General features: G+C 36.0%; 3 pseudogenes; all 3 read right to left on the bottom strand.

Annotated features, from left to right (window-relative positions):
* Nucleotides 1–3,358: 3,358 nt before the first annotated feature.
* LOC146406203 (olfactory receptor 8U9-like) lies at nucleotides 3,359–4,316 on the bottom strand (annotated as a pseudogene).
* Nucleotides 4,317–12,546: 8,230 nt separating this feature from the next.
* On the bottom strand, nucleotides 12,547–13,488 carry LOC100737611 (olfactory receptor 8U8-like; annotated as a pseudogene).
* Nucleotides 13,489–22,003: 8,515 nt separating this feature from the next.
* LOC100154572 (olfactory receptor 8J1-like) lies at nucleotides 22,004–22,795 on the bottom strand (annotated as a pseudogene).
* Between the last annotated feature and the right edge of the window lie 5,132 nt (nucleotides 22,796–27,927).

The raw sequence follows: 27,927 nt of genomic DNA, 5'->3' as shown, positions 1-27,927 counted from the left end.
ACAAGCAGGTAAGGGTATTCTTTTAGCTTCTTGGAGGAAGTTAACTAGTGTGTTAAAAGTAACAGAGGAGGTGTAGCAAAAATCAACAAATTAGGTGGCTAAGGAAAAAATACATGGTTGTGTGGAGCTAGAACTGACTGACACAAATTAACATAATTAATCCAGTATTGTCTATGACATTAATAAGTAGATCACTAAAAAGATCTCCAAAAGAAGGGCTTGAAGCTTGAAGTTTCAAGAGGACGAACTCAGTCACTTCCAAATTATTGCCTTTGGCCATGAATTTTGCATAGAAGTATATCATATTTTTATCTCCATTATATCTATGCTGGATAATCTTCCACTCTGTGGGCTAAGGACTTCATTCATGCTTATTTATGGTGACCATATTGGAAAAATAATCCTTGCTGGTGTAATGGACCATTCTCAGATTTCTATCCTTTTGATTTAGAAGGGATTTGTTCCAGGTAAAAATTCCAACATGCTCAGTAGTCTGAATGATTTTTCTTTTCTTTTCCTTATCACTGTACCTGCAGCACATGGAAGTTCCTGGGCTAGGAGTCCAATTGGAGCTACAGTTGCTGGCCTACACCACAGCCACAGCAATGTGGGATCTGAGCTGCATCTGTGACCTATACCACAGCTTGCCTTGCAGCAATACTGGATCCTTAACCTACTGAGCAAGGCCAGGGATTGATCCCGCATCCTCATGGACACTATGTTGGGGTCTTAACCACTGAGCCACAGTGGGAACTCCTAGATGATTGTTAAAGGAGACAGAATGTAGAATATATGTGCATGAGCTGCAAAGTCAAGATCATTTTCTAGGTAATTGAAAAGTGTAAAATTATCACTACATTTATTTGAAATTCTATATGCATACCTATAATCTTATCTATCCCTCTCCCTAGCTACTTAACTCATTTGTTGTCTGCTGTGTATGGTAATCTTCATATATTAACTGCTCTCTCAAGTTTATTAGTAGAGTTTGGACTAGAACTCAGGTTGCTAGCTCATAGAAGGAAAATAGATGATATGCAAGTGCCTATCATTTCTTATCACCCTTTTCTATGTTGTTTAATACTTAAAATTTGGTAACATTGCCCTTATTTGGTCTATAAGTAAACTAGTTAGAGATCCCACACAGTAAAATGCTATCCTTTGATTATAACACCTATGTTCTTTTCACCAGGCTACATTGCCTAATGAGTGCAATGGGTTACAAGGTATACCTTAGCCAATAATGAACAACTTACCCAGAGTTTGCCCAATATAACTGCATATGATCCTTGCTACTGGCAAAATGATCTTTGGTGTCAATTATTTTGAATATATTTATTTATAATGTATTCTTCTCCTGGGATTCCATCCTTAAATTACATTATTATTCTTATTATTTAAATAATTGGAAAAAACATAATGAGATCTCATAGGCTTAAAAAAAATCAGTTCATTTAAGAGTTAGTCTTTTGAGACCAGACCAGATTTCAGGCCATGTTAAATTAGTGGCATAGGTAAAGTGCGTCCATAGTACTGTTCCCTTTAAGAAAGACAATTCATTAAATGTGTAAATATGGAACAGTTTTGTTATTAGTTTTTTTATTTGTTGGCTGAATTATTGGCGTGTGGACGTTCCTGGGCAAGGGACTGACCCAGCACAAGAGCAGTGACTTGAGCCACAGCAACCCCTTGAGCCACAAACGAACTCATTGAACAGTTTTATATTGCCACTTTTTTTCACAAGAAACAAGCAAATTAGGGAGAAAAAAATGTTCATATTGTGAATCTATGCTTTTCACATGGGATATTGTTAATGCAGCTGGAGAATCCAGAACTGAAGATTTTGGAACAATGGAGAGGGCAAATATGTCCTGTAACTGGTTTTATATTCAGATAATGGTTTGTTATGAAATTCATCAATTGAGAAATAGGAAAATTTGTATTCTTAAGGACCAGAGAATTATTTTAACACATTTTCATTGGAAAAATAATAGAATCAGCAAAAATTCTATGGTTACTTTTATATCTCAAATCTCATTCTAAGGAAAACTGGAAAATTTTGCAATACAATCAACAGATATATAGAAATCACGTATTAAGAACAGGCATTCTGAAGTTCCTGACATGGCTCAGAGGTAAGAACCTGACTAATATCCATGAAAACACAGGTTCAATCCCTGGCCTCGCTCACTGGGTTGAGGATCCGGTGTTGCTATGGACTATGGGGTAGGTCGTTGAAACGGCTTGGATCCTGTATTGATGTGGCTGTGGTGTAGGATAGCAGCTACAGCTCTGACTCAACCCCTAGCCTCCATATGCCATTGGTGTGACCTTAAAAAGACCAAAAAAAGGCATTCTGATAGTTTTTTTTTTAATTTGCTGTGTACATATTACCACAATTTTCTGAATTAAAAAATTTAAACACCCACCAGCATTATCTTTCCTGCCACTACATTATCTCTCCTGCCATCAAGTGACCATGACTTTTAGCTTCTTAACTGGCCTTCCAGTGTCCCCTCTGGTATCCTACACTGTATCCTCCATGAAACCATAAAAATTAGGTAACTACTCTCTTATTTAGAACTCTCCAGCAGTGTTCAGTCATGATCCTGGAAGTGTAGGTGGCCTACCAGCAGCATCTGAGACTCTAGAGAGGTCTTCTGAGATGCAGCACCTCAGGCTCAGCCTGGAGCATCCTCTGGTTGTGCATGGTAGAGAAGCACCAGTATGGCAGACCTGGCCATCTTACCCTCACCCTGACTCAAGCCCCAGCACTCCTTCCTGCCTCCACTCCAAGGACAGAGAATCTCATTCCTATACCTGACTCCCTTTTCCAACCTCCCTTGCAGCTAAGAGCCATTCTGACTGGTGTGAAGTAAGCAGAATCTGCCGTGTATGTAGATGTGATGCCTTGAGTGGCCATAACCACTTATCACCAGCAGAGACAGGGTGGAGAGTGACAGAATGTCAACCAAACATCATCAAGTCATTGAACTACTGCTCCCGTTACCAGGTTCCCATTACCCTATGGATAAAACCCAAACACCCTGACAGTGCCCCTAGGACTCTGCAGCCCACATCTGCCTGACCCTCTGTCTCCCTCTTACACGGTTATCCTCCTCACATATGATGCTCCAGCCACCGGCCAGACATTCCTCATTAACCCTCACAGGTACATTCTTTCCACAGTTGGTTCCTTACCTCAGTGGGTTCCAACTCCAAGTGTCACCTGCTCAAATGGCCTGTCTCTAACAACCCAAATGAAGTAGAGTAAGTCCTATCACCTTTCTTATTTTATTCAGCTCTAATACTTTTTCAAGAGGAAAAACTCAGGTCATGAAGAAAATTCCATTTTTATTTATTCAAGTCGCCTTCTTAATTTCGTGAATATAAAAGCCTGGTTTCTATTTATGATGACTTTTTTCAGGGCATCTTTCACCTCCTTGTTCCTAAGGCTATGGATTAAAGGATTCAACATGGGCATGATCACTGTGTAGAATACTGAGGCCATCTTATCTGTGTCAAGGGAATGGTTAGAGCTTGGCTGTAAGTACATGAAGATGAGAGTCCCACAGAATATGGTGACTGTCAGCATGTGGGAGCCGCATTGGAGAAGGCTTTGCATCTTCCTTCAGCTGAGCACATCCTCAGGATGGCAGAGATAATGTACATGTAGGATACAAAGACAACCAGAAAGGAAGAAATGAACATGATACCTGCACAGGCAAAGATCCAGAGCTGCTTGGAGTACGTGTCAGAGCAAGCTAGCCTGAGGAGAGGCATGTCGTCACAGTAGAAATGGTTGATGATATTAGAGTGACAGTAGGTAAGGCGAAAGGTGAGGATGGTATGAAATAGAGCAACCAGGAAGCTGTAGCTATAGGGGCTGCCACCAGCTGAATGCAGATTCCCGGGGACATTACCACCATGTAGAGGAGAGGGTTGCAAATGGCCACATATCAGTCATATGCCGTGGAAGCCAGGAGTAAACACTCAGCTGTCATGAAGGCCAGGAAACAGCCTAAATGAGCAGCACATGCATTGAAAGAGATGACATTTTGTTTGTACAAGAAGTTCCCAAGCATTTTGGGTGTAATGACAGAAGAATAACAGAAATCAACAAATCCAGGTTGCTAAGAAAGAAGTGTGTTGAGTCTTGGGTCTGTTCTAATGACTAGAATAAGACCCAAGTTGCTTACTACTGTGAAGAGGTAGATGGACAAGAAAACCACAAAGAGTGGCATGTTTAATTCCTGACGATCTGTGATACCCACAAGAATCAATGCAGTTACCAGGGTGCAGTTTATCTGGGTCATGTGTCCTCAGTGTGTCTGGATGAAGAAAAGAAAATTAAATCCAGTTTAATTAAATTGAATTTAGATTTTAATATCTTCTGAAGCCTTTTTTACTGTTAGCACGAAAGTGCTAACATTAAAACTATTACATACTTGGAGTCTGGGCATGAGATAAAGAGTAAATGGAGATGTTTTACGGGAAAGACATATTTCTCTCCCCCAAATACATTCTATTTATAAAAGTAACATCTGTCGGACAGGATTCACTCCACATTGACTCTTTGTTCAAAGCACTTATGTATTGTATTATTTAAAATTTATCATTGCTTTTTTTAAAACTTTGTTGCTTCGATTGAAAAAAATGCTAATATTAATAACATAAAAAAGTGACTCTTCTGCAGTGATATCACTCTTATAGGCTTGCCCGTATATAAGACTCCCCATTGCTGCAAGTTGACAGAGGTAGAATTCTATATTCATCTATTCTATATTTATTACTTATTGCAAAGATGTCACCATAGACTGCTACATAATCTTCATAATTGTGTTAGTAATACAAATGCTGAAAATGGGTAACAATTTGAAAGACACTGTAACAAGACTTATAGTTTATCTATTTACTTCTTTTCTTATATGTCCATTTTACAGATGGGGAAAAGATGTCCAAAAAGTAAAGTACTTGAAATAAGGTTGGACAGCCAGTCTGTAGTACAGCTGTAATTTAAACTTGTGATTTTCTGAGGCAGGAATCCACCCACTATTAAGTTCCCAATACTCCCAATTTTATTCCATTGGCATGTGCCTAAATTTCTCCAAGTGTTTTGTTTTGTTTGCTTTTGTTTTTGCTTTGGCTTTTTAGGGCCACATTTGTGGCATACGGAAGTTCCCAGGCTAGGGGTCAAATCTGAGCCTCAGCTGCCAGCCTACGCAATAGCTGCAGCAACTCTGGATCTGAGCCACACCTGCAACCTGCACCATAGCTCAAGACAAGGCTGTATCCTTAACCCACTGAACAAGGCCAGGATTAAAATCTGCGTCCTAATGGATACTAGTAGGGTTCCTTACCCCTGAGCTACAATGGGAACACCTCCAAGCAAGCATTTCATGATAGAGTATTTCACAGACATCTTTCCATGTAAAGAATCATCTTACCTAGTCTAATTCAATGAATATCTGCAAATTTTAAAAATATTTTGCTTAATTAAAATAAAATGTTATATGCTTTCTAATAGATTTGTATTATTTACATGGCTCCTACTACTTTGACATTATTTAAAATATATAAAATAAATAGATTTGGATTATTTTATATTAATTTTAAATTTTTGCTTGTATTATTTTTGTGAAAGAATTTCAATCTAAAAAGGAACTTCAATCTAAAAAGGAAGATATAAAATGATGAAAAAGAATTTCAATCTAAATAGGAAGATATAAAATGGAAAATCTCCCACATATGCCCTCAGGAAAGCAAAACTTAAGAACTGATAGGATGGAGTTCCTCTCATGGCACAGCAGAAACGAATCTGACTAGGAACCATGAGGTTGTGGGTTCCATCCCTGGCCTCACTCAGTGGGTTAAGAATCCAGTGTTGCCATGAGCTTTGGTGTAGGTCACAGACATGGCTCGGATCTGATGTTGCTGCAGCTGTTGCATAGGTAGGCGGCTGCAGTTCTAACTGGAACACTAGCCTGGGAACCTCCGTATGCTGTGTGTAGGGCCATAAAAAGAAAAAAATAAAATAAAATAAAATAAAGACCTGCTAAGTAGTGAGGGACCGATTTCCTGTAAATGTCTGATTTCCAGAACACTGAAACTTACCCAAGAATCTCTCCCCATCGCTGAGCCTATAAATTTGCTTCTTGGTCTTGCAAAATTCAGAAACAGCCTGAGTAAAACTAGTCAATAGTAACTGGTAGACGTTTATTATGCACATATCAAGGGGACAATTTCTGGGCTCTGTGATATCAAGCCAAAACAGGGAATGAGTTTTGGGGTGTATTGTTACAAAGCAGCTTATGTAGTGAGAAAATAATGATTGTTTACTCTTCACACTGACTGGTTTATTGGCATTTTCTTAAAGGATATGGAATTAACCAAAAGTTGCCTCATATCAATTTCCAGAAGTTTTCATTTATTTATTTTTTAATGCTTATGAACCTACCCGTGACATATGGAAGTTCCTGGTGGGCCAAGTATAGAATCAGAGCTGCATCTGTGACCTACACAGCAGCTACAGCAATTCAGGATCCTTCAAACCAATGTACTGGGCCAGGGATCAAACCCAGGCCTCCACAGCAACCCAAGCTGCTTCAGACAGATTCTTAACCCATGTGCCACAGCAGGAACTCCTTGGGAAGTTTTGCTTATAGTTTCTAGAAGCATAGACACAAAATGACCCAGGTGGGATTGGGCTCACAAAATGGGCTTAACTGACCTTTTCTTGTGTAACTAAACTGACTTTGTCTGGCTCAGAGCATTTTCAGGGCTCATTGTTTGTTTTTGATTTTAGCAGACTCTAACTGAACTCTCTCTCCCTTGTTCATATACCCTCCTTAAATATAGTCTACCATAAACCCTCCATGGACTCCTCCATAGCTTGCTACAGTTTGTATTTCCTAAACTGCAAACAAATTTCTTTTATTCCTTTTCTGATATAAAGTGTCACTTTTTTCTTGTACTTAATACCAGCACAGAACATTTTATTCTACATTCTTCTTATAAGGAATGTGTGTACATAGGTGTGTGTAAATGTATATATATATATATGTGTGTGTGTGTGTATGTACATATGCATATATACATACATGGAAATATCTGCTTGCTAATCGAGCACCTGCCACTATTGAATCAAAACCATAGGGAATTTAATCATCTTTGGAGAAAGGCTTATCCTTACCTTTTCTCTCTCCTGAACTTCTAGCAACATACTAAATGTTCAGGAGGTCCTCAGAGAATACTCATTAAATTAGACTGAAGTTTCTGTCTTAACTGTATACAAACAAGCTTTCTTTCCATTGTCAATTAACTCACATAATAGTCACCCCAGGCATTCTGTTTCTTTTTTACTAGTGCTACATTAAAAGCATTTATTTCATCAGGATGGTAATGATCTTTTATATTAAAAGACAGTATGATGTAGTGTTAAAAATATGAGACTAGATTTTGAATCATGGCAATGTCATGTGTTAGTTATCGTGTTCCTTAGTGATATTACTCAAATTTTCTTGGCTTATTTACTAAAAGAAATAACAGAGGCAACCTCCTTAAAATGTAAATGTAAAATTTCCATTTGAATTCACTTATGCTATTTTGTATATAAGAAAAGAAAGTAATGCACAGTTGTTTCTTTAATGACAGGTAAGTATTGAAAAGTACCATTTCATTGAGATTGATGCCAAGTGAGATATAGTAGAAAGAACCCTGAATAAAATTGGGACACCTATATTTGAATGGTTCTGTCACTCTCCAGTTACAGAAACATAGCATGTCAAAAATTCATTTTCAGAGTTCCTGTCGTGGTGAAGCAGAAACAAATCCAACTAGGAACAATGAGATTGAATGTTTGATCCCTGGCCTTGCTCAGTGGGTTAAGGATTTGGCATTGCCATGAGCTGTGGTGCAAGTCACAGGTGTGGCTCAGATCTGGCATTGCTGTGGCTGTGACATAGGCCTTCAGCTACAGCTCCGATTAGACCCCTAGCCTGGGAACCTCCATATGCCACAGATGCAGCCCTTAGAAGATAAACAAACAAACAAAAATTTGGTTTCTTCCTGTTTCCTGATCTGTAAATGGCACTATTTTATATCTAAAAGGATTTTGAATATTGAAATAAAATAGACTTTAAAACAGAAAACATTGTGTTAAAAATTATAGTAGAAAACTGACAGAATGCTGTAAACCAGTTTTAATGGAAAAAATAAAAATCATTTAAAAAAGTTGCTCTGCTAACCTATTTATACATAGAAGTCAGTGCAATCATTTTTAAAATTCACTGGAGGCAAGATAGACAGTGCTTAGTCAGGGTCAGGGTAAGATGCTGGAATAGGCAGATTACCAAATAAGAAAAACACAGAAAATCCTTAACTTTTGGCTGCAGATAATTATAAAGATTTATATCCAATATGTATTTTCAATTACAGAAAAAACTGTCTTATTTTTATTGTTAGCTTCTCAAATATAAACTCAGCAAAGAATAAATTAACAACAGAAATATATAGCCGGCTGATGTACATTGTCAGAAAACAGATGATGGAATATATCAGCAGAAGGTAGTTGTTCTTCATAAAGTATGGATATCACAATCAAATATAATTTTAAGCTTTGTATAAATGCATGTTTCTACAACATCCTGTGGGAAGAGTATGCTTTCTGATGATAATGATCAGTACACGAGATGTAAAGATCATCAATGTGTTTAAAAGCCTAGTTACAGTTCCACAAATATATAAATTCCATTTTAAAATAATTAAGCAACTATTTGTTTAGAAATTTGGCTTTCAAGTCTCAAGATATTGGCTCAGGGTTCACTGTTTAGCAGGTATTAAAACTTTAGTATACCATTTCATCTCATCTTGAAGGTATTCAAATATTGCATATGATGTTTTATGATCGGATCCATGATATTTTATATTTGAATTCCACTAACATCCCTTCTCTTCTGCTGCAGTCAACATGTAATAATCTAACTGGAATAACTGTCTTGTGGTCCTCAATTCCCACATGACTTCTCATGCTTCCTTAGTTCCTGTGTGCTTTTTCCTACGTTCTTCTCCACCAGGTGTATGGTGAATAAAGATTTGGAGGAAAAACTCATTTTTATCCTTCAAGGCCTACCCAAATGCCAGCTTCCCTAATTTCCAATTCCCATGCTCTTTGACCCACTGATTTTCATTTTTGTGTGCTGGAAACATTTTATACATAACTCAATTTAAATATCACTTATGGTTTCCATCTATATACATATAGATATATGTAGACTATTACATAGATTGTCGACTTCATGAGTGGATGCCATGACTTTTTCATTTATTTCCTAATGTAGCCCCTTCTAAATGCTTGGTAATGAGGAATTAAAGATTAATGTTTATAATTTTACTTCAATTTATTTCCTCTGCTCATTATTAATGTTCTTTACTTACAACAAATATTATAAGAGACATAGTGATATTCTGGATAAAATGACCAGCTTTTGCAAAAATGAGGACAGTTTTGACATAGTTTACAATATAATCAATTAAATCCCTGACTTGTCCAAATGGCTGAATAGACTTTGGAGATCTCAAATCTTTTTCTTTTATTCCAAACAAATAAAAAATATATTTTATGTAATAGACATATATACATACATGAAATAAATTAGAGGAAACAGTTTACCCTTGTTACTAAAATGCCACCAAAAATGCTTTATTATAACATCAATTATATTCCAGTTCATTTAATAAATACTCATTTTTATCCCAAGTTTTAAATACAGCCTTCAAAACTACTTGGGTAGAAGGAGTTCCTATGTCTTCTCCAAGTGGGTTTGAGTAGCAACAAACTACAGGGTTTTGTCAATAACCTATCCCAATGAATCAGAGTATGATGTTAGTAAGATCATTAGAAAAATTATATTCCACATCCCATGGGAATCCCGATTCAGGCTGAGATCAATCAGCATCATTCCCAGGTGTTTGAGGAATCTTACATCTTCAGCCTTGCATTTAATATGCCCTAATATTCCCCAATTTTTTGAACTACTATTATTGATTTGTTATTGTTTTAATTGTTCATAATGTTGTTGCTGTTGATTAACACCCGGATTTAAATCTATTTTTTGGCCATTACTTGGGCCACTCCTGTGGCATATGGAGGTTCCCAGGCTAGGGGTTAAATCAGAGCTGTGGCCACTGGCCTATGCCAGAGCCACAGCAATGTGGGATCTGAGCCACGACTGCAACCTACAGCACAGCTCACGGCAACGCGGGATCCTTAACCCACTGAGCAAGGCCAGGGATTGAACCCTCAACTTCATGGTTCCTAGTCGGATTTGTTAACCACTGAGCCACGACGCGAACTCCTTAAATCTATTTTTGAATAAAGATTTGAATAAAGATAAGGATTACATTGTGACCTTTCTAAAAACATGTCTTTCAAAGAACTAAATACCTTACTCTCCCAAGAATCTACTCATGAATATTTTAAGACAAAACATTTTTTACTTAATCCTTAAAATGCTTATGAAGTAGTCATTTTCTCTTCAAGGTTGTCTCTTTCCATTATTACTCAATATCTTTGGTGACCTAGTCTAAACAGCACTCTTCCACTTTGTTTTCTTAGCCAATCTGTGGCCACATCAAAAATGCACAGAAAAAGTATCTCTTGACATCCATATCTATTCATTTGTCCTTCTTCTCCAAGAAGAAAAAGAGGCTATACTTTTGTGGCTAAGAGTAAACAAAATCTGACTATATATTCTAAAGAATCCTTCAGACGTTTACTTTTCCAGTCTTGTTTTAAAATTTCTGAGTCCATTCTATGATAGGAAGAGGTACTGAAGAACTCAAGTAGGAGTCAGTAGACTGAGAAATGTTTATGCATGTGAAAAAAAATAATATTTCAAAATATATTTATTATCAAAATAACACTTTTCTGGAAAATTACACAAATAATGTAGTACATAGAAATGATAATACCATCTTAAGTTGGTTCCCCCAAGAAGAAGATGCTGAGTCAATGATTTGTATAAATGTGATTTATTAGGAATTGTTCCCAAGAATTGTTGAGTTGAATGGGAAGTGGAAACTGTTAAGGAAGTAAGCCAAGCAAAGGCATAGCATTAAAATCCTATGATAATAATTTTGGTTAGATTCCATGGAATAGTTCTGGAGAAAGAGTAGATCAAACTTTGGAATTACTCTGAGTGGACAAAGGAGCTTGGGTATATAAAATTGACCCTTGAGCTACTCTTAACCCATAAATGCATGGGTTAATCTGATTATAACTTATAGTTAGTCATGGATCTCAGTAGTTCCTCCAAATCCTCCAATTCAACAACCATGGATCTTGTACTACTGTAGTAAGTACTAGTGGAAAATATCCATGTAAAGGTGGACTCATGCTGTTCAAACCTGTATTGTTCAAGGGTAACCTTATACTCCTGTCAGATGTCAGTCATTGGTGAGCAGCTGCCCCCTGTGGGATGTACATTTCCAGTAACTTCTGCCTTAACTGGGATGCAGGCATAGCCTCTTCAGGCAGCCTGACGCACTTCTCCAAGAGATACAGACACCCACTCTTACGTGGGAAAACGCACCAGGAGCTCACTATGGTAAATAATTGTTAGTGCAGGCTTTCTTTTCTTTTTTTATTTTTCTTTTTGTCTTTTTAGGGCCAATTGTTAGACATATGGAAGTTCCCTGGCTAGGGGTCAAATCGGAGATATAGCTGCCGGCCTACACCACAACCACAGCCATTCAGAATACGAGCCACATCTGCAATCTACACCAACGCTCACAGCAACACCAGATCCTCAACCCACTGAGTGAGGTCAGGGATCAAACCTGTGTCCATACATATTAGTTGGACTTGTTTACACTAAGCCATGAAGGGAACTTCGTAGGGCAGGCTTTCTTAATCTTGGCACTATTACCATTTTGGACTCGATTTTTTGTGAAGGAATTCCTCGTTCACTGTAATTTAACAGGCCCCTAGGCTCAACTATCTAGATAGTAATGTTTAGGCAGCAGCTGTCCAGATAGTATTCCTTTATACCACCTCATCCTGGTGAAAATCAATAATATTTCTAGACATTGCTATATATGCTCTGGGGGGAGGAAATTGTTCCAGGTTAAGACCACTGCTTCACAGTTATCTCTAAGCATTTAATCAGGAAAATATATTAAAGCATTCTTTACAATTCATCATTAAAGCATTTTTATAAACTTAACCTGTGTTCAAGGTATCTCCATTTTTTTCTGCTCTTGTTTAGTTTCTAGCTATGCAGCTATCAGATGAAATGGTGAATTTTTAAAATATATATATATATATTTTAATTTGAGAAATGCTATGACACAGATCCTTATGGTAATTTATGCATATAAATTATAATTTGAAGTCAAATTTGACCACAAAAAATTCAGAGAATTATTTTATTTTACAGTAAATAAAATTTTATTGGATACTAAGTAAGAGCAAGGCACTCTATTAGTTTTAATAGTCAAGGGGAGAAAAAAAGATCATTAAAGAAAGTCCTCTTTTGTTTATTCAAATTATTTTTTAAATGTTATAAACACAAAAGCCTGGTTTCTATTTATGATATCTTTTTTCAGGGCATTCTTTATATACTTGTTCCTAAGACTGTAGATTAATGGATTCAACATGGGGATGATCACTGTGTAGAAGACCGAGGCCATCTTATCTGTGTCGAGGGAATGGTTAGAGCTTGGTTGTAAGTACATGAAGATGAGGGTGCCATAGAATATGGGAGCCACATGTGGAGAAGGCTTTGTGTCTTCCTTTAGCTTAGCATATCCTCAGGATGGCAGAGATAATGTATGTGTAGGAGACAAAAACAACCAGGACAGAGCAGATGAAAGTAACGCCAGCACAGGCCAACACTGAGAGCTATTTGGAGTGCGTGTCAGAGCAAGTTAGCCTGAGGAGAGGCATGTCATCACAGTAGAAATGGTTGATGATATTAGAGTGACAGTAGGAGAGGCGGAAGGTGAGGATGGTATGAAACAGTGCCATCAAAAAGCTGTAGCTGTAGGGGCTTCCACCAGCTGAATACAGACTCCCAAGGACATTGAGACTGTGTAGAGGAGAGGGTTGCAAATGGTCACATATCTGTCATATGCCATGGAAGTCAGAAGCAAACACTCTGACACCATGAAAGTGAGAAAACTGCCTAACTGAGCAGCATGTGCATTGAAAGAGATGACGTTTTGTTTGTACAAGAAGTTCCCAAGGATTTTGGGTGTAATGATGGAAGAATAACAGAAATCAACAAAAGCCAGGTTGCTAAGAAAGCAGTACATTGGTGTGTTGAGTTTTGGATCTGTTCCAATGACTAGGATTAAACCTAGATTGCCTACTAATGTGAAGAGTTAGATGGACAAGAAGATCACAAAGAGAGGCATCTTCAATTCTCTTTGGTCTGTGAGGCCAATGAGAATAAACTCCTGGACCTGGGTGCAGTTGATCTGAGGCATATATCTTTAAGGAATCTGTCTGAGAAGTAGAGAAAAGAGCTGAATTCGAGTTGCCGTTATATAAGTAGTGTTCTTATATGAGAATATCTTGTGCAGAAATTTGGTGCTAATACTGAGATTGTTAATATATAGGGATTCTGGGAGTCGGTGGAGAGACAAAAGGAATATATATATATATATATATGAGAAAGCCGTATTTCTGTTCTCCCAATTCCGTTGTCTACACAAGGAATGGAGCTGTGGAAGAGTCTGCATTCATCGCCTGGGTTTCTGTTGAAAGGTCCTGGGCATTAAGCTATTTGCAACTTTAACCTGACTTGTGAAGAGGTTTATCTATTGTTTTCATTGAAAAAAAAATGTTAAAAAAAAAGAAAAAAAAAGAGGGAAAATATTAACATGAATAGCATAAAGGAAAACAAATTTTCTTCAGTGGCTCCTGTCTCTGATGGATCTCTCACTGTACCTGTGCAGACACAACTCTACATTGTTTCAATGCTGTCAGAAATATTTTGCATTTTGCTTTGCTTGAAAAATGTTTTACTTAAAGATCACTCTAGATTGCAAATTATCTTCACAGTTATCTTAGTAAAAAAATGGGTACATATGGAAGGCATAATGAGTTTATTTACTCCAATTTTTTGCTAAATCTTTATGTAAAAACCATATTGTTATGCCCAATCTATAGATGAGGAAGAGAAAATTGAAACATAAATACTACTCCCCCAACAAAGTCAGAAGATTGGTTTGAGTAGTTAGTTGTGTTTAAATCCATATGTTTCTGACTCAAAATTCCACACCTCATTATTATGCTGTCACTATGGTAGATCTTATCTGTCCTGTTCTGAGAAACTTAAATTATGTCCAGGTTTTTCTTGTTATAATATTACACAAACATCGTTATCTTTTAAGGATGAAGTTACATGATCAAAGGAAATGAATGCTGGTAAAATTTTGATACATTGTAATTTAGAATAATGTTGATATTCTTTCCAAGGGATTTGGAAATGATTGTCTCTTTATAAGTTAGGTTATAAGTCTCTTTCAACTTGTTTACCTTTTATCATAGAAACATTATATTTTAATTATACTTTTTGTCTTCTTACTTCGTTTATTTATTTTTTGGCCTCTTTGTCAACAACGATGTCCTTTAATGTTTCTCTTCTGCTGTACATGCCAAACTTTGTACACTTCTTTACAAGAAAAAATGGTTAAAGGGAAAACTCTATTTGTTTTTTTAAAGCCTGTTTAATTGTCATCTCTCTTCCTTGAAGAGTTACATCCCAAGTTGAGTTAATATAGTTCACATTTGTGTTCTAAAATCACTTTAGACATACTTCATTTATATTTTCTCTCACATTTATAACAACCTTCTATTCCCATACCTCTCCCTCTGATAAACATTAGATACATTTTGGTTGACTGCCTTGCTGCTTTTTTTTTTCAATTTTTTAATAAAGTATTTTCTAAATATTAGATAATGGGGAATTAAATATTATTTTTACATTAACTAATTTAAGATTAATAACATAATAAATGTATTTGAACATTTCTTTCAATTATTCCTAATGTATTCTTTGCTTTGGAAGATATATCTATGAATATAATGGTGATCTTTAGCCTCCCTTCTAATCCTCAGTAAAATTTCCAGCTCATGTAAATGTAGAAAGCATAGTTTTGAAATAGATTGTAATCTGGTCAATCATGGGCCTACTTTTTCCAAATCTTCTCATAGATTCTAAACTAGAATTTTTATTTTCTTAATACATATATATATATATATTTGTGTGTGTGTATATATATATATATATATATATATATATATATATATATAAACACAATGTAAGTCATTGTATAAATTTGCTATTTTTATTTTAGTTTATCTTTTTTAGGGCTGTACCCACAGCATATGGAGGTTCCCAGGCTAGGGGTCTAATTGGAGCTATAACTGCCAACCAATGCCAGATCCAGATCCAAGCTGTGTCTGTGACCTAAACCACAGCTCATGGAAACATCGGATCCTTACCTCACTGAGAAAGGCCAGGGAAGGAACCTGAAATCTCATGGTTCCTAGCCAGATTCATTTCCTCTGTGCCATAAGGGGAAGTCCCAAATGTGCTATTTTTATACATTAAAACATCTTGATCTACTTCCTACTTGTATCAACTATATTTTGGAGTTTTGGTGACCATAAATAAAGGTTAGAATTCATCCATCAAGAAGCTTAGAGTGGAGTTCCCATCGTGGCGCAGCAGAAATGAGTCCGACTAGGAATCTTGAGGTTGCCGGTTCAATCCCTGGCCTCGCTCAGTGGGTTAAGGATCTGGTGTTGCCATGAGCTGTGGTGTAGGTCACAGATGTGGCTCGTATCTGGCATGGCTATGGCTCTGGCTAAGACTGGCAGCAATAGTTCCAATTAGACCCCTAGCCTGGGACTCTCCATATGCCGCGGATGCAGTCCTAAAAGGGCAAAAAACAAAACAAAACAAAAAAAAAATTCTTAGTGTATAAACAGAGGAAGGTAGCAATTATGCAGATTCCGAATAGTGAGTTATAATAATCTGATGGAGTTAATTACTGAAAACCAAAATACTTATAATAGCAGGCCTTGTAACTAGAATACTTTGACAGGGGAAAGGTTACAGGAAGATTTACCTAGGTAAACATCATCAAAACTAACATTTAAGAAAGATTTAAGGCAAATAAAGTTTCAAAAAGAGAACATGCAAAAAACTAGGGTTAAGTACATGTCTAATTTCTCCAAATTCTATACATATGAATACACTGCACCCATTCAACCTTAAATTTTGGACCTTTTTCTGACTTTAATTAGCAACTTGAGCTTGGGAAACTTACTCAAACATTTTGAAGCCCAATTTATTCATATTTAAAAAGCAACTAGACTAGGTTATCTCTTCACTCATTCCCACTCTTTTAGTTGTTCTTGTTCATTTCAAACTTGGATGATCTTGATACTTTCAACAAAACTAATATGAAATGTGAATAAATACCATTTACCTTTATTTTGCAAAATGTACGTCAGATGTTTTCATCCTACTCCATTGTGTTATACTCTTTAAGTTAAAAATCTTATCTTGAGCTGTTCTGGCCATGTTATTACACATCAGTGAGTCAGATTCACCATTTTGAAATATACTTCTCTAACCTACTTGGGAAGAAGGTATTCCTATTTATCCTCCTAATTGGTTGGATAGCAGATTACTGCCTGGTTTTATCAGTGTCTATGTCCCAGAGGATGTTTCTCAGAGTATGATGCAAGTAAGATCATCAAAAAAGTTAAATTACAGGAGTTCCCGTCATGGCGCAGTGGTTAACGAATCCGACTAGGAACCACGAGGTTGCGGGTTCGGTCCCTGCCCTTGCTCAGTGGGTTAACGATCCGGCGTTGCCGTGAGCTGTGGTGTAGGTTGCAGACGCGGCTCGGATCCCGTGTTGCTGTGGCTCTGGCGTAGGCCGGTGGCTACAGCTCCGATTCAACCCCTAGCCTGGGAACCTCCATATGCCGCGGAAGCGGCCCAAGAGATAGCAACAACAACAACAAACAACAACAACAACAAAAAAAGACAAAAGACAAAAAAAAAAAAAAAAAAGTTAAATTACAGTCCCTGCTCAACTGCGATGCCAAGGCAGGCTGAAGATTTATTGATGCAATCCCTTGTATTTGAGGATCTGCCTACCTACAGCTCTGTCTTTGGTATAGCATGATTGCTCTAAGATTTTCCTAATTCTCAAAATATTATTAGCTTATTTTTCAAAGGGTTTTTTGTTGTAAATTATTACTGTCAGTCTTGAAATTTGGATTTTAAATCAGGCAGGGGTTACCATTTTAAAATTTTTACAAATAGCTCCCTAGGAGATGTGCATCCAGGTCCTCCAAGGGCATGATCCTCAATACAGCACACACAGGACATTTGGTAAAAGCTTTGGGCACCAACTTACACCTTAGTCACTCTGAGTTATGTGATGAATAAGAAATATGATTCCATTTAGTGTTTGGGGAGATTAGAATAGGATTGTGTGTTTTATATGCTGGTTATGACTATAAAATATACTCCTTAGTTTTCTATTAAATACTTTAACACTTGTTTGCAATATAATAAAGAGGGGAGTAAAATCTTGTGTTTCTTTTTCATGCTGTCTAAACAGGACACTTTGACTTAAAAAGTAAATATAGCAAAAGCTTAGACATCACAACCTTGTTCCATCGTGTAGATGATGATCTAGATAGGAAGTTTATATGTTTGAATTTCATGTGGCAGATGTTAAATAACTATTTTAAGAATGTATAGTCTCTCTCTTTTTCTAATTTTTTTTTTCCATCAGGGAGCATCTGGTACAATTGTACCAGATGTATATAGTACAAATAGCTCAATGTCTCAACTCTGCTTACGCCTTGTTAGAAAATGCCATGATTTTTGATTTGGAATTAGGATGGCTTTGGGATACATATTGACTATTATTTACAGTATGATTCTTCAAACAAACAAAACCCCAAATAGTGTCCCTAGGCAAGCCTTTCAACCTTGAATATAATTAGGAGGAAACCATTACTAATGAATTAGAAATAGAGTCCAGAAATTACATTGATTCCCCAATTTTGTTTTAATCTTAAAATATACTATTATATCACATTAAATAATTAAACAAAGCAAAAAGGATAAAGGACGTATTATAGATGGCCATGGAAAACCAAGATGACATTTTATGTGAGCATTCAGGAAGTTTATACGGTAAATCCTTTCTGTATTTCCTGATGGTCCTGTTTGACATGAATCCATAGATTTCTACCCAAAGCTGTAGTAACCACTGGAGGTATACATACTTAATTCAGGGCTTAATTCTTCCTGCAACACATTGCTCTTTCTCATAGCTCATTACAAACAAGATTTATAGGGCGTAGTGTCTGTGAGTAAACATGTAATAAACACCATGTCCATTGAACAGAACTCGGCTACTCAAAAAATCTGTAATGTAGTAAATGAAGGTTTCCATCCTGAAACATTAGATTGGATCAATATATCAACATTTTAGAGATGATTAACTAGTGGGTGTATATGAAAAGACACTGCATAATGTCATTCTTATTTTTTAGGGGATTTATGAGTTCTCATACTTAATTCCAGGGGAAATAAAAAAGATTCCAAAGAACATACACCCTCCATGCTTACCAAAACCTCTGCTCTGGTTGTCTATTCTTAAACTAGGGCCATTCATCAATAATTTTGTAATATTAAAAAAATAAGATATAGTGCAAAATAGGCACTAAATACTTTGTCACAAAGTTAGTGTAACTGATAAAAAAGTATTTTCCTTGGAATGTCTCATATTAAATCTCCTTAAACTGGGAGGTTTAGAAGAAAATCCTTTGGGTAAAAATTGACAAGATAATTAGTAAGGAACAGGTTATTGCTCAAAAGTTTCTTTTCCTAGATTTGTCTGTTTTCACTGGTATCTGCCTAATGGGTAAAGACCTCCCAGTGGAAGACGAAAGTGAGAGATGGTTTTATTGATGTTATGCTCTTCTGTCATAGTGGAGGAATCAACATTGCTGACCAGTGTGTTCTTTTCCAGTAGAACCATTTCAACATAATGATGACGTCAGGTGACTCTGAGGATCTGTAAGTCCTTGCCTTCCCTCACTTGGCTGGTTAGTAGTAGAAGGAGACTCTAGAATAATGAGTCTTTGTTTCAGAACTTCAAAGTGACCTGCTTTCCACTGAAGACTCTTGTCTAAACCACTGGATCACAAAACTTTGGCATTCAAGAAGCTTTTAAAACAAGGCAATTGTGTTCCAGTCTCAAGGTGTGAACATGCATCTTAGCTCATTCCTGGTTATATGCACACACTCTCCTCTCATTACCTGGGATGCACTTCCTTTCTGCTGTGCATTCTCCCCGACTACCTTCTATGTTGTTTCATCAGGGAATCCTGGTAAAGATTCACTAAATTGTGAAATATGCTAATGGCGCATAAGCACAGTTTAAGAAGCCCCTATCTACACTTCTCTCAACTTCATATACAAACACCACTTCCTGTAACCATCTCAGAGCAATGTCTCCCATCCTCCAAGAATTTTCCTTCACTGATTTTCTAACATAAAGTGTATTAATCTCCTTACTCGTAGGACAAATATCAAAAGATTTTATTCTCTATTTCTCTTAGGAGTAACATGACTTTCTCTTTATCCTCCTTCTCTTTATAATATAGAGCTAGACAAGAAAAATTTTGTTAACAATTTGCTCAGTTGATTTACCCACACAGAACATATCTGGTAAATCTACCACATAGTTTATATTAAATAAACTTCAAAATATTATAATACTGGTCCAAAATATAAGGGGGAGAGGGACAGAAGTTTTTTTAAACATGATGCATAGAGCCTAAAGATTTCACTGAAACATAATGTGCCAAATATGATCGGGATAGGAGTTATGTAGTTGGAAACTATATATTTGGTATATTAAATAATTATTCTATGAGTATATAATTTCTTTTTTATTTCATTGATTAACTTTACAAATGAATCTACCACAATTGGCCAAATGCCCAATCTCAACTTGTACTTTGACAAGTCACTACATTTTCCTGCTAGGTAGTATTCCATTATACAAATGGACAAAAAAACAAATTTCATTTTGGATAAATCAGATTTGTCATGTAAATATACAGAAGTGTTATTTTGAGAGGAGTCATGAGGACCTTCAGATTTGCTGCTAGATGGGCTAATTTGACTCAGAGTGGAACTTGAAAAAGCCCATTCACAGAGTTGTTTTCAAAACAAATGTGATCTTAGTGGCTCTTCTTGGAAAGACCAAAGTTGTAGATAAGGTGAGGTCCAGTTCTGGTCCAATACTGGTTGTTATGACAAACAGACTAGAAGATCAGTGCAAGCATAAAAGAGAGATCAAACTCAGTAATAGCCATTTAAGAAAGGCAAGTTAAAACCACAGCAGGGGAGTTCCTGTCATGGTGCAACAGAAAGGAATCCAACCAGGAACCATGAGGTAGAGGATTTGATCACTGGCTTTGCTCAGTGGATTAAGGATCTGGCGTTGCCATGAGGTGTGGTGTAGGTCACAGACATAGCTCAGATCCCATGTTGCTCTAGCTGCGGTATAGGCTGGCAGCTATAGCTCTGACTGGACCCCTAGCCTGAGAGCTTCCATATGCTGTGGGTGCAGCCCTAAAGGGCCAGAAAAAAAAAAACCCAAAACCAGAACACACACCAGGTGTCACTGCATATCAACTAAAATGGCTCTAATAAAAAGAAGTGCCAATACTAAGTATTATGAAGAAGCTGGACAACTCATTTTTCTGTGGGAATAAAAACTTTGGAAAACTTTTTGGTAGTTTTATAAAAGGTAGTTTTAAGTTTATCCAATTACCCCAGCACATTGTACTCTAAGATATCAATACAAGAAAAATAAAAACATGTGTGTAAACCTAACATCCTTATGCAAAATTAATAGCAACATTATTCACATAATGCAAACAATAGAACAATCCAAATGTTTATCAATTGGTAAATGGATAAACAAAATATATCCATACATGAAAATGCTACTCAGTAATACAAAGCTTCATATTTCTAATACATGGTACACCATGAAATAAACAAAAAATTTTGTGGAGTTAAAAAAGCCAGACATAAAAATCTATACATTATATGATTCCATTACATGAGAATTCCTAAAACAGAAAAAAAAAACATGATACAGAAAGTAGGTCACTAGTGGCTTGAAAGTATAGGTGGACTGAATATTAATTGGAAATGGGCAGAAAGGCAAATAAATATCTACAACTGGATCATGGTTATATTTGCACAATTTTATTACAAATATTGACTTTTGTAAAGTCACAACTTTGGAGCTGGATCTAGATAATGGTATGGTTGCATAATTCAATGGATTTACTAAAAAAAATACTAAAATGATTTTGCTTACAATGAATTTACTTCCAATAGATAAATTTCATGGTATATATGTAAATAAAGCTATTAAAACATCACCAATTAACAACTTTTTTAAATTTTGTGGCTAAGCCGCAATTTATCCAGACATTATAAAAGGTGTGTAAAATTTTAATTATAAAATTATACATTAATTCCTAGGTATATACTATAAATATCTAAGTTTAGTTGAACTTTGTGTAATGAAAATATGAACTATACACAGTTTGTTATGCATGTTCATGTAATTGTTGGGAGTGTGGGCTTTTGAGTTAAATTTGTTTTGGATCCCAATTCTATCATTTATTAGCTTGTAGATTTGGGCCATCACTCTTCTCAAAAGCACTACTATCTTATCTAAAAATTGGCTTAAAATTCAAACGATACTCGATTGGATTAAAAAAAATGGATTAATGTAATTGTAGAAATAAATGATGCTTACAAATTGCTTAACTCACTGCCAGAAGTAGTATACAGCATAAAAATTACAGAAGCCACAAATTATTTTTTTTACATTCTTACTGTTTTCACTTAAATTAATTTACAAATCAGAAATGGATTTTAAAACTACCTTTTAGTGTTCCATAAAAAACTGACACTGCCATCATATGTGATACACAAGTGGAAAAGCCTTTTTTTCTTCCTTCAGTTGAACATATCCTTAGAATGGACAAAACGATGTTGAAATAAAATACCACAACTATAATTATGGAAGAAACCAAGTTTGTAGCTGCAGATATAAATACTACTCTTTCTGGAAAGGAAGTATCACAGCAGGACAATGCTAACAGAGGTCCAGTATCACAGCAAAAATGATTGATTACATTGGAAGAGCAATGAGCCACTGAGAATACAGAAGATGAAGTCACAACTGATGTAGAAAAGCTATAGAAGTATGTGAGGGAATCCAGCAGAAGGCAGATCCGCTGAGATACCACCACCATGTAGAGCAATGGGTTACCAATGGCCACATGGCGGTCATAGGCCATCACAGCTAACATGAAAACCTCAGCCACAATGAAAACCAAGAACCCTCCCACCTGGGTGGCACATTCATAATAGGAGGTGGTGTGCCTTTTTACTAAAACGTTGGTGAGCATTTTAGGGGCAATGACAGTTGAATTGCCAAGGTTGATGATTGCCAAATGTCAGAGGAAGAAATACATGGGGGTCTGCAGTCGAGGGTCCACACTGGTGAGAGTGATGATGATCAGGTTCCCAGCCATGGTCAGCCTGTACATGACCAGGACCACAAAGAAGAGCGGAAGCTGTAGGTCTGGGTGTTCTGAGACACCTGTGAGAATGAACTCAGAGACCCACATGAAATTTCCACGAGCCATGTTAGAGTTTGGATGGTCGTCTGTTTGGAGAAGACAAGAAGTGATTTAAACTTTACAGATTTATTTTCTAGGACTGTCGTTAGATAGACAGCAAGGGAGGGCGATTCCTTGGGTGAGATTTCCTGCAATTATGCTGCCAAATTCTATCAGCTCCTCTATTTTGTCTGAAATCTAATGTGCTGCTGGTTATATACTTTATCTTAAACTGCAAAAATAAATTTTATATGGCATCTGTTTTAAATCACGAGCATTGTATTCATCCTCTAATTTTCTCTTTCAAATTGCTGTATCATGTTTGCCAGTTCCCAAAATGCTTTGCCATTCTAAGTTAGTATCCCCTCTTTTCTTCTCTTGGGTTGATATTTCCCTAGGTTATTAATACTGTTATTGACTATATTGTATCTTTGGTCTTCATGTCAAGACTCTCATATTAGTTGGAAGGCAAATAATAGTAGGAAAGCCTTTTTTGAGTAATTATTCTAAGTTGTGTTTTTAGAATAATTGAAATATCTTTAGCTTCATTTTCAGTGATTTCCATAATCAGGTCCATATCACTTTTCTTTTCTTACTGTCTTACCAGACGTGTGCTGAATATAAAATTTTATCTCTGGCCCCTCGAATTCTTTTTTTTATTTTTTTTATTTTATTTTACTTTTTTTTTACTTTTCCACTGTACAGCAAGGGGATCAAGTTCTTACTCCTATTTATTCTTCTGAGAGTACTCTGTTTGTGTGTGTGTGTATGAGTGAGAGAGAGAGAGAGAGAGAAATAATGACATGTAATCTGAAAGAAGATTGTTCATTATTTGTAGCAGTGACCTTTCCATTGCCATCAGAAACTGGAATAAATGTAGTGTGTCAAATGAGGCTACCAACCTTGAATTTGGAGTATTGAAGAATGTCATTCCTGGTCACACTGTAGGCCTTTTCAATCTTTTTAAGAGTACTAATAAGCAACAGGAAGGCTAAAAAAATAAGTGAGTTGTCTTTAAACTATCACCAATGTTTTATGGCTAATGAATAATTAATAACCTTAAAAATGTATTTAAAATTGTCTCCATGAGCTTAGAATTTTCTTTTATTATAAACTTACGAGACTGGATTTTTGTTCAAGTAAATATATTTTTGAACACCTTATTTTGGATTACTTGAACCAAAGGTTTCCTAGTAAATGAACATTTTCTTCCTGGGTTTCTTTTTCCACTTGAGAATGTCATAGAGGTTGAGTCCAATCAAACCAGGAATCTGGGGATCTGCAGATTCTTAATATCTTGATCCTGTTTATGCAGTGTCTTTCCTCAAATAGAAATCCTTGGCCAGGGATTGAACTCACACCATAGCAGTAACCAGAGCCACAGCAATGACAGTGTTGGATCCTTTCCCCAACATTTTAATTTAAATGTTGGCGGATTTATTTTACTTTATTTATCTAAAGATCTTCTATTATACATTGATTATATACTATTCTTCCATATATGTTTTTGCCTATATTTGTATGTTACCAGAGTTAATGAAATTTTCTTGAGGAAATTTGTGATGTAGAGTTATAGTCACAAAAAGGAACATCATTTAAAGTTTGAGTAATTGTGTACCCAGTTCTCTTTCACAGTTTATTTTTGTGAAACTTGCATTTTTTTAATTTTAGCTAGTATCACAGAAATAAATCTGTTATATAAATAATCTCAGTGAGTAAAAATTTATTATGTCAGTAGTGGTATAACCTACTTAAATACCTAAAACCTAATGATGCCAGTTTTAATTTTGAAACATAAGTAGTAGGATGATATTTTACAACATCTATTTTCCAAAAATATTCTAAATCTTGGAAATAAGCTTTAAGTATTGTATTATTTGATTTTCCATAATGCCCATTGCCTTCCAAAATGAAAGTGAAATGGCTCAGTTTAGGGTATCATTTTGATTTTTAGAAGCCATACAATGATAATGTAAATATTGTCTACCCACCTCTAATGTAAATCTGTTTCAGCCTCATAGAGTTTCTTTTTTTTTTTTTTTTTTTTTTTTTTTTTGGTCTTTTTGCTATTTTCTTTGGGCCGCTTCCGCGGCATGTGGAGGTTCCCAGGCTAGGGGTCTAATCGGACCTGTAGCCACCGGCCTACGCCAGAGCCACAGCAACGCAGGATCCGAGCCGCGTCTGCAACCTACAGCACAGCTCACAGCAACGCCGGATCGTCAACCCACTGAGCAAGGGCAGGGACTGAACCCGCAACCTCATGGTTCCTAGTCGGATTCGTTAACCACTGCGCCACGGCGGGAACTCCCCATCATAGAGTTTCTGAATGGCTGTGGCAGTGAGAGTTAGTGGAGCTCTATAAACCTTTGAGAGCCTAACTCTGAAGCACATGTGATTCTAGCATCCACAAATTGTCTTTCATATCCTTGGGGAAGATTTCATTTGGGATTGACTCCTTAACAAGATGTCCCTCCAGTAGTTCATCCAGACACCCCAGAAGTCTTCTTGTGAGTGTGTGTGTGTGTCTGTTTGTCTGTCTCTGTGGTAGGCTGGACCTACATTTTTGAAGTGAGTTTGATTCCATGACATCTGATGAATGTGTACCTGTCAGAGTAGCTCATTTGCATTGAGATTCGTTATTGCAAAAATATAATATTAAAAAGCAAGAAACCAGAGGATTAGCAGTGAAGTGAGAACAAAGTCCATGAATAATTTGTATTTCTGTTATGCCACTCTCTCTGTTGGGTTTTTTCCTCCACTTTTACTTCAATGATATAAAGTTAGCATAGTCATTATTTCAAGGAAAGGGGTAAAAAGGATGTTCAAAGTGAGTATTTTCCCTCCAAAAACAATCCTCAGTAATAAATGTATTATTTTAATATTTTCTTTATGATTTTCTTTCAGGTGAGAAAAGGTAGAAGAATATAATTCCAAGTCAAACACAATATTTAAAAATAAAGCTCCTGCATCATGTCTATACATTTCTCATCACACAAATAAAATTTTCAACCACTGAATATTTTAGATGCACTTTTTTTTAATTTGGCTTCTTTATTTTTTTATTATTTTAAGTGATTTTTATTTTTTCCATTATAGTTGGTTTAATGTGTTCTGTCAATTTTCTACAACAAAGTAACCTAGTATACAGTTTACACATTAAAAGACTGTACCTATGACATTGAATAGCTGATGTTATTCATCTATTACGGCCATTTTGCAATTTTTGTCATCATACAATGATAAGGATATGTCAGTAAATGTCAGTATCCTCTCTTGGAAAAATACTACTTGGAAAAAAAAATCACAATGTGTGGCACTTTTTGTTAAGGTTTTATTTTTTATTTAAAATTGCTATGCAAATATGTAAGTCATTCACCCAGCAACACATAGTTAGACTATAGAAGAAACTTATGAATTTATTTTAGAAATAAAAAGCATGAGTATATCACGTTATAAGCACAATTGTATTTATTACAGCATTTTTTAATTGTGGTAAAAGAAATAAAAACCTGCAAACAACCAAGTGTCCATCAGCCGAAGAATGACCAAATACAAAGTGATTAATCTATACTCCACAGTTGTATGCTGACATTGAAAGTGGAAAAAACAAAACTTTACTGCATAAGAAAGAGGCTCATGATGAATTCTCAAATTAGAAAAGTAAGTTTAGGGGTTTTGATATATTATGATTTTTTTTAAAGTTCTTTCTATATGGGTGATACAGCAGATGTGAATAATATTCTTTATATTTACTTGGGCGTTGTGAAAAGTAATGGAAATGATAAAATTTGGATGAAAGCATACAAGATGAAAAGTCTTCAGTATAATATTAAATGTTAGTCTCAAAAATAAAATTTATTCATGACAATATATATGTGTATAGACAGGATCCAAAGCTAACATGGTAAGCAGAATTGATTTTTTTGGAGAATACAATTTTATATTTCTTTTACTTTGTTTAATTTATGTTTTACTTTATTTCATTTGTATTTAAAAAGTTATATGTTTTCAAGCATTATAGAAGTTACAATGAATACATAAAATTTGTGTATGTTTCCAGGGTACAATATGATATTTTGATATATACACGGTGAAGTGATTAGCTAATCCATCAGCTCACATAGATAATTTTTTTCTTTTGTGATGAAAACACTTAAGATGAACTCTCTTAACAAAGTAGACCACAGCACATTAAAAAATAGACAGAGTAGATGAAATATATGAAACTGAAAAGGGGAACGAAGCCTTGTGTTAGCAGAGTCCAAGCAAAATATCGGCTCTGTGCGTAGAAGCTCACGAAGGAGTCAAAGGATACATAATGAAAGTGCAATTAGCCCTAAAGTGTACCCTTGTTATCACTAACCTTTGTTATCAATGCTACAGCTTTTCAAAATAGTGAAGTCATTTTAAGAAATGACCAGATAACACCTTTATCTTGACTTTGCCAATCCTAAATCAACTTCTTTATCCAGAAGCTATCCTAAACTAAGTTAGCTGTAGTGTGAGGGTCTCTGAAAAGATATCCAGAACTAGCCAAAATTTTTCTCATGGTTTTTAATTAAAAAAAAATTCCCAAATGCCCACTCAAGCTATGAAATGGAAAATCTTAACTCAGTCCGACCGACAATTTCATTCTGAGGTGGCAGGCTTTATTGCCTATGCAGTTTAGATTCTTGAAGCAGCTTGTTCATGTTGAATTATAATCACAGATTTACTTACTTTCTTGCCACTTTTCTCCTACATATTCTTCATGGTTCAATTTTGCTTATTTTTAATACACAGGGACTGCTATAACATATACAGTACTAATTTTCTAGTTCACTATAACATATACAGTACTAATTTTCTAGTTGACTATTTGAGACTTTTTTTAACCTCTGTGAATGTTGAGTTTGACCAAAAATTTGGTATGGGAGTTCCCTTCATGGCGCAGTGGAAACAAATCCAACTAGGAACCATGAGGTTGTGGGTTTGACCCCTGGGCTTGCTTAGTGGGTTAAGGATCCAGCGTTGCCATGAGCTGTGGTGTGGGTTGCAGAAGCAGCTCGGATATGGCATTGTTGTGGCTCTGGCATGCAGGCCAGAAGCAATAACTCCAATTAGACCCCTAGCCTGGGAAACTCCATATGCCAGGAGTGCAGCCCTAAAAGGACAAAAGA

The sequence above is a fragment of the Sus scrofa genome, chromosome 1, assembly GCF_054392235.1.
Source record: "Sus scrofa isolate SSC_HxYL_T2T_F1_AM1 chromosome 1, Sscrofa_HxYL_maternal_Yorkshire_Landrace_v2.0, whole genome shotgun sequence".
In the NCBI taxonomy this organism is placed as follows: Eukaryota; Metazoa; Chordata; class Mammalia; order Artiodactyla; family Suidae; genus Sus; species Sus scrofa.
Note: the sequence above shows the minus strand (reverse complement) of the source record. Positions and strands in the feature narration are given on the sequence as shown.